We start from the raw sequence: 12636 nt of genomic DNA, 5'->3' as shown, positions 1-12636 counted from the left end.
ATAAACAATTTCTTGATATCTTTTAAGTAGTACAATTTATTGGAATCCGAAAAGCGTTTTGAGCTAGTAGGGTTGTTTTCATAAAACAAATGTTCCACTTGTGCAATTGCAGTATGAAAATATGGCTTTTTCCTAGACCTAAAATGTTTCGACCTTTGCCACATAATTCATGAATCATGTGTCAAGCTCAAACGCTCATTACACTAAATTAAAAAGGCTTTCAAACGTAATAACTCATTAGCTCATTATAAGTAAAGTGACAAGAAACTTGGTTTTCAAAACCTGTTCCTGAATTCATAATAAATTGTTGAAATTACCAATGACTTTGCAAATTACTAGAGTCACTACATATTTTAGTGAAAACTTGAATGTATAAGGATAAGACGACATGAATGCAAGGAACGAGGTCGGTCAGCTCTGTTTAATATTTGCACGTGTTAAGAGAAAAAAAGTTTAGATTTCATGAATTTTGCAAACCTCCAGACAAAGTTAAGGGAGTCTTTCTACAATAGTTCAAAGTACATACATCATACATCTTGTGCTTTTATCAATTACAGAATGAAATTGCCCACATGCAACATCAAAGTTCAAGACCTCAAAGATCAAAAACTCATGCGCTTAACTTAAGACTGACAAGCGCAACGCAGGAAAAACTCGTTTTCACTATAGCAACCACTCATAAGATAGATACACGCGACTCAAACACGTGCATATTTGTTCTTTTGTGATAAGAATATAGCCTTCGATATGACTTCTACAGTGAAAGGATAATATGTATATAGATAGCTAATTTTTTTGGCACATCGAGATTGAAACTATAAAAATCCACAGTAAACATTAGAACGCTTAAAACTATAATAGTTATGCTTACAAAAAACACATTATTGTCGCCCAGCCCAAAATCACCACATGAGCACATAGCGAGATTCTTCAAAAATGATATCCTACATAATAACACTCGAGGGGTCAAACAAAAAACCTAAAAACGGATGTTGTGCAGCAAAATATATACTTACAAAATTCGATAAAAAATCAAAAGGCATATTATGATTTGAGAGTTTCGAACACTTTTACAATTTACACCACTTTTGACAAGCTCGTTAAATATGTTTCGACATCACAAAAGCGTCAATTCAACTATGACAATAACGATACTATGTGTAAACTACAATTTATTTGATTAAAAAGCCTCCATGTTTTTATGAATGTCCAGAAGCTAATCTTGCACCTCAAAATCCTTCTCATTTTAGATTTCCTTTCTGCTGATAGACATTTTTACATCAAACAAAAACACCGTCAAATTACCGACACAAAAATGACAAATTAACACGAAAAATTTGACATGAGCGAATAGCAAAACGGTTTCAAAGTATATTTATTGCCAAATGGCAGAATAGGAGTGAGTTGAAGCACGTATAGTAGAACAAACCAGAGCTGAAGTCGTTTCAAAAAAATTTCTATTTGAATTAAATGCGTGGGAAACCGGTATAGCTAAAAGGCAACAACTATCACCACTAAATGCGTTTACCACACTTTCAAAAACAAACAACAAATACATAGCAACAACACCTCTACACATAAACAAGCACGAAGAAAGATCATAAATCTCGTTAGAGTGGCTTATGTTTTGCAGTAATTGACAAATAATGACAGAAATAAAAATTATGATTCAAAATTTATTTCATTCAATGACCCTAAAAGCAGAGTTTCAAACAAAACGAATAGCCATATGGACTAAATATAAAAGAACCAATACTAGTGCTATCAGCTATTTCGAAGCGCGCCATATAAGACTACAACGTTCTTATATCTGATTTTTGTAAAAGAACCAATAAACACACTTTGTGCTATGGTGACTTATGTACATCGTTTTTAATTATTTAAATTACATCATGAAACTTCTGAAAACTTAATACATTGTGTAGTACATTGTAATTTCGAGATAGAAGACTGAAAATAATATAATGTAACACTCAAAATCTACTTTGTTGATTTCGGCTTCAAAGATGGCGGCGAGATTTGCGTTCCAGTTTTTATTACAGTTCCCCGAAGGAATACAAACGAATTAAGGAAAATTTATATGACGTAAGCCACAACTATGAATGAAAATTTTTATTCACAACAAAGCTAAGTGCTAATATACACCCTGCAGGAAGAAAGGAAGATTTTTTCCTCATAACGTCACATTTACTCTGAGAAAGAAGGAAAGAATGTGCGAGAAAAGAAACAATAAACATTTTACATGTGTGTGAATTTCCTAAATCACAACATGTTGCTAACGATAATTTACAATGACATTTTTTGCAAGTACCTTTGGTTGACCTCTGCTTACTCATACATTATAAACAAACCAGATAAAACAAGACTTAAACTATTTTGGGTTCATTATACGGTGAAAAAGAGGTTGTTATAGCACCATTTAAACAACAAACTGCTGATTGTGAGTATGAAGATCATATTATTAAGAAATTTAAAGATTAGGCGAAAGGCAGATTATAAAATCAAACTTTTTCTATTACTATAAGATCTCCACAGACAACAGCGAGCGACAACGAGAAAAACAAACTATTCCTGGATCTATAAACATAAGAGCGACAGACTAAAAAATACATTACTCCAAGATCTTTTCAGACTAGAGCGAGTTTCAAAGGTTATAGGTAAAGTGATGCTTTGACTTGCACTACTTATAAGTACCAAATTTGATCTTGTTAGATTTTATAGGAATGAGGAATATGACTTCAGGAAGCTTGACGCTTAAAAGGAATAAGGAATATGGTTTCTGGAAGTTTGAAAACAGACTAAGAAAATAATTCCATTTCCTCAGCCACTTAAGATATTAATAGGTATTAGACTAGCATTTTAACTGAAAACAGAACTAATAGTGCCATCAAAGGGAAAAATACACTGTAAAAAAGAAAAATTTTAGTAACTCGAACTTATACGGGATATTTTGAGGCGTGATAGTCATTATGGAGTAATTAGCTAATAATTTTACTCTTATTCTTGAGTAGGTGTTATTAAAATTTCTATTTGTTATAGATGAGTTGTTCAGTGTACTCATTATCATCAACGTATGCATTTTCTCGGTAATATAGGAAGTATTTCTGACTCAAAAAATGATTGAGTCAATATTATGAGTAAATAGAACGTGACTCACAACAAATATCCTGATCAAAATAGCTCTCACTTACTTTTATGACAAATGCATCATTGCAATACATTTTATAAATGTCTTATCATCAACGTGAGCATTTTTCTCAGTAATAGGAAGTATTTTTTATTCAAAAAGTGATTAAATCAATCACTTCTACTCAATATTATAAGTCGCTGAAACGTGACGTACAAATCGCTACTTTCTTGAGTAAAATAGTTCTCACGCACTTTTATGAGAAATAGATCATTGCAATACATTCATTGCCTGTCCTAGAAATGATCTAAGTTTGTATAGAATATAATGGATTGCAATGTTATTTGAAAGAATATTCTCAACGATCATAGATAGGACACCAAACTGACCAAAGTATTGACTTTTCAGTTTTCACGCAATGTGAATATTTTTACAGTGTTAATGGTCTGCGGTATAATGAATTTTAAAGCATTTTATGCGGCTACATCATCATCGTTTGCAAATTTGAAAGCTCTTTTTAAAAATCTAATGTGTTTATTATTACGGTATATTTGGCTACTTAAAGAATGTATAGTCTCTTAATTTACAAAGCTTGTGATATTTGAGGCACAGTGCACCCTACTATGAGATCTGCGGTACAGCTGTTGATTGTTGACTTTTAAATCAATGGCTCGTTTTTGTTGATTATAACGGTATATGTGGCTACTTGAAGAATGTATAGTCTCTTAATTTACAAAGCTTGTGATATTTGAAGCACAGTGCACCCTACTATGAGATCTGCGGTACAGCTGTTGATTGTTGACTTTTCAATCAATGGCTCGTTTTTGTTGATTATAAACAGGTTTTTGAAGCATATAAAAGCGGTATGTAAAAATTGATTGTATTTAGCAAAATACATACTACATACAATTTATATTGCCTAAATTTAAGCGCCATGTTCTTTTTCAAACTTGATTTACCATCTCAAATTTTTTAAATTTTGGATTGTAATACGCATGCTCAAATTTCAAGTGTACCGTGCCTTATGGCACTGCCGATTACCAAGCTTTAATTTCTGTCTTTACATACGCATTCTATTTTAAGGGTAATATTGTAATCAATGAGACGAATTTTGGATTATTATAAAGCTTGGCAATATTGTTTGTTTTTATTGTATTACTATGTGTAGTTTGAAGAAACACACCCTCTCACCACCCAAATAAGCCGAAAAGCTAGTTCACCTTTCAATAATGCTAAAAAAACATGTCAAACTATACAAATGCATGAGTCATCATTATTTTAGCAGTTCATTTCATAAGCTTCTTTCAACATCAATCAATTTACATACTTCACATCTTCTTATTAAACAATTCAAACGTCAATTGACTTACGCAAATTAGATGATGCACGCGTTAATTGATCACAAGCCGATGGATTTGATGAACATAACTGCTCAAAACATAAACATACAAAGAGATAAAAAGCATATAAAGGACTACATTATTTCGGGCAAGAATTGTCTTTCAGAAATTAAATCAAACGAAAGGTTGATTTTTGTGATACAAATTTATTATGTAAAAATCCCGACGACTGTTGAACAACTAGAAAAACGTGTGTCTGAACAGTTATGTAAGACAAAAGTTTTAACCCTGAAATTGTAGTCAAAAAGAAATCGCTATTGGTTTGGACTGCAGAGGTTAAATTCTCACCAGTCGTACTTCTTCTAAAGTTGTTTAAATTGTAAATATAATTACTATATCTAAGAATAAGCAGTTGTAGTTTGGAATTAGATTTAGAAATAGTGGGGCAGTTGCCATGGAGATTTTAAATAGTACAGTACAAACGAAATAATATAAAAAGCATAAATCACACAAATATAACAGGTAAAAGTTCAAAACTCGTTCTTCACACGCACTCTTTCTACGCATTGCACTGTATTAAAATTGTTATGACATTAATGTTCTCTTTGATATAAAGCAGAACAACTTAACGTTATGTAAGTCTATTTAGAGCACAATAAGTATGTGTGATCACACAAGTTGTAAAAACCCAAGCAAATTTATTCTGTGGCTATGATGTCATCAAATCAAAAGTTGCTAACTATAAACTTGTCATTAACAACAAGTCTACAAACCCTCCAGCTAAAGAGGAACAATTCTTCTTTAATAAAATAGAGACTTGTCGTGGTGACAAATCTAACAATCAAAAACACCATTGTAATATCAAAAACAATAACTTGATAGTTCTTAAAGTAACTGTTTATATTGTTTTGTTAGTGATCTGGTTTTAAACAGTTTTATTAAGAGTTATTTTGTTATGGTTTTTGCAATTCATAAGGTATTTACGATTTTCAAAACAATTTACTGTTCTTTTTATGACCTTAAAGGAGTTACGATGACTGCAAGGAGGTTGAGGTGGTCATTGAAAGATCGTTAGATTGAACATAACATCTACTTTGGACTTTCATGATAAAATAAGAAAAAAACAATGTCTGTCATTTTTCTTAAAAAGTAATAATCCTATTTAATCTTCCTTATAGCTACCGACACAAAATTTATTTAACGTACTTCCTGCATAAAGAGGAAGTACATAACAGCGAAGAAAGATGCTGAAACTCCAACTGTTTCATCATTGACGCACAAACAAGAAAAGCCAATTTGTTGCGGTCAAGTTCATCGTTGCGGTCTAACGAGTTCAATCAAAGCCCTCAGGTAAAATAGGGTCGAGGAGAACGTCAACACAAGGTACTTAACTGCGAAGGTAGCTGATTGAAGCATTTACACTTGTGTTGCCAGAAACCCTCGCCTGTTGTCGCACCTCCTTTATTACATACAGGCTGTTGTAAATGAATCCTAAAATAGGTTTAAAGTCACGTGCTAAAGCCAACGTAATATTCATTTTTATTTATATTTTTGGCTGTGCCAAATCATAGAATTTCAATTTAAAGCCCAAAAAAAGGAGACCCTTAGATGTAGGGAAAAGCATTCATTCTTGCCAACATCTTTCCTTCCTACTTGAGAGATTCAATATATCCATTGATAGATACAATTTTGTGACAATGCGCACTCCTCGTTATTCATTTACTTTCAACGTCCATGTGGAAAAATGTCTACATCTTTAATCAAGTAAAATCGTTGTTATTAGATCCTTTGTGTGTATTTGAAACGCTCTCCAATCACCGTGTTATATCATTACCAAGTCAACTACTGTACTGTAAAATTTTTACAAAAGCTGTGATCTTCTTGGACACAACATCGTTTAAATGATTGCACCATGTTAAAGAAGTTTGCATGCAAGAAACAAAATGTATTTTAATCTTTCTCTTTCAAAGTATACTAGTCTAAAACTACATATGACGTCACCAAAGATAACTTAAATCAGTTGCTTGAAATTGGATTGAAGTATAAACGCAGCATTGCAATAAAAGCAGCATTGATAATACCAACAGTAAATAGTAATTGAAATATTGACTACATAAAATAGCTGTTCTGCTCCCAACTCAATCTGGAGAAGCCAGGTCATATTTTACTAATAAAATGCAACTATTTGTGTCCATTCGTAGGAAAAGCGACGAATGGAATAAATTTTTCAAAGAAATTAACAATAATTTGGCTGAAAATTTTCAATGTACGAAAAAACGTTATTCCTGACTTTGTCACTGATCACGTGTGGACAAATTAGATTTACTTTCTTTCGGTAGGACATCCACTATCGCCGTAGGTTTTACTCACGCTTGCACGTCGTGGACGGTGTGCTTGCACCTCACAGGTGGAGCGTTAGGTAATTCTAAAGTTGGCAGGCACGTCCATTATGATTGCAGACGCGCAGGTTTTGGCGAAGAGCTTATAATATTAAAAGATAAATTCTGCTAATAACTGATAATTTGACTCTACCCTTCCTGATAAGTGCAATTATCTTTAATAAGTAATATTATTGGTGATAGTAAAATGGATAGTAAAAGGCGATGGCAACATTTCTGCATGCTGTAAATCATTGCTATTAAAAACGATTCATTAAAAACAAGTAAAATGCTTTGATTATAACAACATCATGAATTATTACCAATGAAGGTTTAACATCATGAATTACTACCAATAGAAATTTTTTATAGATATAGTTTAAAATAAAGTATGGTAAGATAAAGTAAATCCACCACCGGATACCAAGACAAAAGCCAAATTTTTTGGATCTAATTCACTGATTTCAAAAACTAATTAAAGACTTTTCAATGAAAACTAGATAGCATATTATATTCCTAATTCTTTGACTTATCATGATATTATAGACAACAGTTCTAATGTGAGGGCCTCTTGGTTGCAAACAATGATGTTGAAGTATAAGCAATTTAGTATTTTTCCATTGAACATAACATTCAAATTGACATTGGACTGAAGCAAATGTTTCTTCATTCTGAAATTTTTGAGGTTTTTGGGAAGTGTAGTTTAAACAACCTTTGACGTAACATTGCATGATGGCAACTTGGTATGTTTTTGATATTTCTTTTCACGGGCAAAGTTTTCTTCCATGTGAAGAGAAAAACTATAAAATTCTATAAAAGAATAAAATGCAGAAAGAAATTAACGCATACATCAACCCTCGTTACCGCAGTCGGCAGCGTGTCAGTCTTATAATCTGAAATTAAACTATCTGAAGGTCGTGAGTTCGATCCTCACACGAGGAATGTTGCACAGCTTTTGTTCCACCGATAACAGGTTCGGTCCCTCTTTGCTAGAAGGAAGATGAAAAGCTGTCATTGCTTTTTTCCAATGATTTAGAGTCCTCCATACGTCGAACCACTATTTGAAGGTGAGGCAAAGGATGTCATCTTGAAAAGTGGCAAAAAGCAAAACACAAAATGAAAAATATGCTGAAAGAAGGTTTAAAAAACCAGTCCTATAAAACATTTCCAAAATGAAACCTAGATTATCAACTTTGCAACAGTATATTAATTTAAGACAAGCAAGCATTAGTAATAAATATCATCAGTTTTTGCCACCTTTCAAGATGGCGGCTTGCCTCACTTGCAATTACAGAAGTTTGGCGAAGTCAGATATGTAGTAGATTGGGTACTAGGTCATTGGTTTTATCATGATTTTGCCTTCTACTTTCACGAGTGTGTTTTTCATCATATTTTGAAAAATCGTTTAGTCTCAGACCCACTCATGTTAAAAAATTTAAATAGCCAAGAAATAAAAATTTCTCTGCTGTGCATTAAATATGATTATTTTTTTTCACTGAACACAACAATAAAAAAGGCAGTGTAATTATGCATACGTCTTTTCATAATTGGTATTTGAGGTTTTTGTCAAGTTTAATTTACACCACCCGTGATGTCACATCGTATATGACGTTACAACTTGGTATATTTTATGATTTGTTACTTTGCTCAACAATATATTTCCTTATTTCTGAGAGGTGGAAGGTATAGAATTATTTTTAAGCATTTTATTTGGAAATCTTTGCATTCATCAAGTCTAATTAGCGCACTAGCCAGTAGACAGCGTGTATAAGTCCCATAATCTGACATCATCAATCTATCTGAAAGTCAAATGTTCAACTCTCACACGAGGCGGTAGTTTCTACATTTTTTTTTACAACCTCATGTTGTTGGACCTCTGTCTCTTTGTATAAACCTCGCCCTCCGGGCTCGGTCTGTACAAAAATACCTTGGTACGTAAAAACCTCGAGCTCGGTTATTAAGGGCTTAATAATAACAAAAGTTGTTTAAGTATTGGAAAATAAACGTTGAAATATAATCGTCATCGATATTTAATACTATTTGTACAATTTGTTATTCTTTTCATTCGTCAGTAATCTAGTTTTTAAAACTTCGACCAAATACATTTCTTGAATTTATGGTAAATCAGTAATAAAGTAAATGGTTTGAACTCGAGAGTATCGTTACACGTTTGTAGATGTAAATCGTCTATGTTGTTAGAGTCCTGAAAAGTACTGTTGTTGTTGATGGTGACTGACGTTTTATGACTTTACTAGTAGTCATCTTCAGTGGGAATCTCATCAAAAAAAAATTATAGCAGCAAAATTCAAGTTGCTTTTTAACAACGCAATTAGTCATAAATTTCTAAAAAGTGAAATCACAACAATAAATGGGTTATAGTTATTCGTCTCGCCTAAAACTGGATCCACTACTTTTAAAAAGCGAATGAAAAATGCAAAACGTAGCAAAATTGATCTTCAAAAGTCTTTCTTCATATGACATCATTAAAGGTAGTTGAAATGACTGTTGCTTAAAATTGGTCCAAAAAATAATCAAACTCGAAAGATTCATTTAAACCAAACAAATTTTGAGACATGTTAAAAAAACTAACTAGTGAATGCAGAAGGCAAAATCAGGACAAAACGGAAGGTTAGCTAGCTCTGCATCATTTTCCTTTGAGAAAGGTGCGTGAGACTGTTGTTTGTAAAAGAAACCAATAAATCATTGCCTCGTGTGAGGGTCGAACTCATAGATAACTCATAGATAGCATAATAAGAAATCATAGATAGCTCTATGATTTCTTATTATGAGACGACGCGCTGCCTATTGTGCTAACGAGGCATTTACAAGTGCTTTCAAAACTTACACGCACACTAGGAAATTTTGTCGATCGCACTTGTCACGAATAACAAGTACGCGCGGCAAGTTCACCAGTGTGCGGCGGGCTTGAGTTTACTTAACTGCTGATGGAAATTTTTACATCAAATAAAAGCCCGCCAAAGTACTCATTCACAAATTGATGAATCATCACGCAGTATTAGAAATCGTCAACATGATCAGCAAGATATCATAATTTTGAAATTTATTTATTGCCTACTCGAAATGCAAGAGTATGAAGTGGAACAAATCAGAACTGAAGTCGTTTGAAAGATTTTTCTTTTTGCATCGAATGCGTGGGAAGGCAGTAAATCAACTAGTTAGCTCCAAGCAAAAAGTATCACCACTAAATGCATTTCCCCACTTTCAAAACAAAGTAGAAAAACATACCAACAACACCTCTATACAAACAAGCACACATACAGAGCGCAAATTTTACCAAAAGGGCGACAGATGCATATAGTGATCAAGACTTAAAGCATTCACTATCTCGATTTATAAAATAAAAAATAAAGCTTGTGTCATGAAATATAAACTGAAATGCCAACTCCGATATACTGGCGCTATGAGCCATTTTCAAGCACCTTATAAGCCTAAAATGTATCTATATCTCACTTTTGTTATATAACCTATTATGACAATTTGTGATTTATGTATGCTGTTTTTATTTTTTGAAATTATGTGATGCAATTTCAGAATAATACAATGCAATTTAAATTCTAAATATAAGACCATAAACTAATATCACGTAACACTCAAAAATCTACTTTTTTAATTTGCTTCAATGATGGCAGTGAGGTTATAGCGTTCCAGTATAATTTACAGTTTACAGAAATGTAAAAGAGCAAACGCAGTTTTATATGACGTATACAACCGCTATGTTTGAATATTGTTATAAATAACAAAATTAAGTGCTGATATACACCATGCAAATAAGCAGGAAGATTTTATCCCTTGACATCACATTTCCTGTAAGAAAGTGAGAAAGAGTGGGAGGAAAGGAAACAAGAAACATTTTTACATGTGGGAGAATTTCTTAAATCACCGCATATGTTGTTTTATGAAAATTTATATTCACCTTTTTTGTAAGTATGAGTACATTTTAGTCCCCTCTGTTTACTCATATAAAACAAGAAAGTACTTTTGCGTTTATTATACGGGGGAAACGGGCTTAATGCTTGTCTACATAGAAGAACGAGTCGAGAAACTGGACGCGAAAAAATATTTGCAGACAGCAAAAAGATTTTCAAAGATCAGAGGTAAAGTCTTTTTTAGATTTGTGCTATTCTTATAAACACACCCAAACGATCGTTCAAAACTTCAGTCTTGGTAAATATATACAGGAATGAAGAATATGATTTCAGGATGCTTGGCGCTTGGACGGAACAAGGAATATGGTTTCAGGAAGTTTAAGAAAATAACTTACTAAAAAATAATTAACTTTCATCAGCCACTTAGGATATTAGACTAATATTTTTGGTTTTAATGCTCCATTTTTGGAGTGCAGATAAATTATCTTGCTTACGGATCTCGTTTCATATGTTTTCTTAGCTGTAAAAAGGACTAATAATATCATCAAAGGAAAAGCTACGCCGTAATGAAAGCATGCATGTGTAAATGTTGTCAAAATTTAGTAACTCGGACTAATACCCGAGTTTTTGAGTACGTTATAACTAATACTCATTATGGAGTAATTAATAATTTTATTCTTATTCTTGAGTAGGTGTTACTCAAAATTTCTATTTGTCATCGATGAGTTATTTGGTGTACTCATTATCTTCAACGTATGCATTTTTTCTCGGTAATATAGGAAGTATTCTTACTCAAAAAATGATTAAGTCAATCACTTCTACTCAATATTTTGAGTAGGTAAAATGTGACGCACAACTAGCTACTTTCCTGAGTAAAATAGGTCTCACGCACATTTATGAGAAATAGATCATTGCAATACAATCATTGCCTGTCCTAGAAATGATCTAAGTTTGTATAGAATATAATGAATTGCAATGGTATTTGAAAGAATTGTCTCAACGATCATAGATAAGACACCAAACTGACCATATGATCGAGTAAAATATTATGAGTAGCTAAAACGTGATTCACAACTAATATTCCTGAGCAAAATAGCTCTCACATACTTTTATGAGAAATGCATCATTGCAATACTTTTCATAAATGTCTAAGAAATTTTACAAGCTTGTAAACACGAACTATAAATTGTATTCATCTTTTATAACTTGATCGCCTTTGATCGAAAAATTGATCGAATTTGCTAAAGTGCATGCAATATTTTTGTTAAAATTTGCGCACCATGTTGTTTTTTAAACTTCATTTACCTGGACAGGTTTTTTAAGTTTTGGGTTGTAATACGCATGCTCAAATTTCAAGTGCACCGTGCCTTATGGCACTGCCGATTAGAGCAGCTACATGTCAACAATTAATATCTGTCTTAATTAAGTCTGTTTTGAAGCTAGTATTGCAATCAGTTCCATGAATTTCGGATTATTAACATGGCAAAAATGTTTTTGTTATTGTTATATGTGTTGTTTGAACAAACACACCCTCTCACCACCCAAATTTGCCGAGAAGTTAGTTCACGTTTCAGTAATGTTAAAAAACCGTGTCAAAGTGTGAAACGCATGATTCATCATTATTTTAACAGTTTGTTTCATAAGCTTTTTTCAACATCAACCAATTTACATACTTTACATCTTCTTATTAAACAATTCAAACGTCAATTGACATGCGCAAATTTGATGTTGCATGTTAATTGATCTCAAGCTGTTTGATTTGATAAACGTAACGTAGCGCACATCGAAACATAAAATATACAAAGGAATGCATTATTTCATTAAATTATCGATTGATTATTGTGATACAGATACATTGTTTAAAAAATCTACCGACTGTTGAACAACATAAAAACTTGTGTCTT

At 32.6% G+C, this 12636-nt stretch overlaps 2 long non-coding RNA genes across 2 annotated transcripts; both read left to right on the top strand.

Moving 5' to 3' along the window:
• Positions 1-2307: 2307 nt before the first annotated feature.
• LOC124449791 lies at positions 2308-3038 on the top strand. The gene is made up of 2 exons (XR_006949599.1): positions 2308-2440; positions 2526-3038. It is a non-coding gene; the product is annotated as an uncharacterized LOC124449791 (long non-coding RNA).
• Positions 3039-5658: 2620 nt separating this feature from the next.
• LOC124449790 lies at positions 5659-6699 on the top strand. Its single transcript, XR_006949598.1, has 2 exons — positions 5659-5850; positions 6251-6699. It is a non-coding gene; the product is annotated as an uncharacterized LOC124449790 (long non-coding RNA).
• Positions 6700-12636: the final 5937 nt, after the last annotated feature.

The sequence above is a fragment of the Xenia sp. Carnegie-2017 genome, unplaced genomic scaffold (assembly GCF_021976095.1).
Source record: "Xenia sp. Carnegie-2017 unplaced genomic scaffold, XeniaSp_v1 HiC_scaffold_23, whole genome shotgun sequence".
Taxonomy (NCBI): domain Eukaryota; kingdom Metazoa; phylum Cnidaria; class Anthozoa; order Malacalcyonacea; family Xeniidae; genus Xenia; species Xenia sp. Carnegie-2017.
The sequence above is the reverse complement of the archived record's forward strand: the minus strand, read 5'-3'. Positions and strand labels throughout refer to the sequence as shown.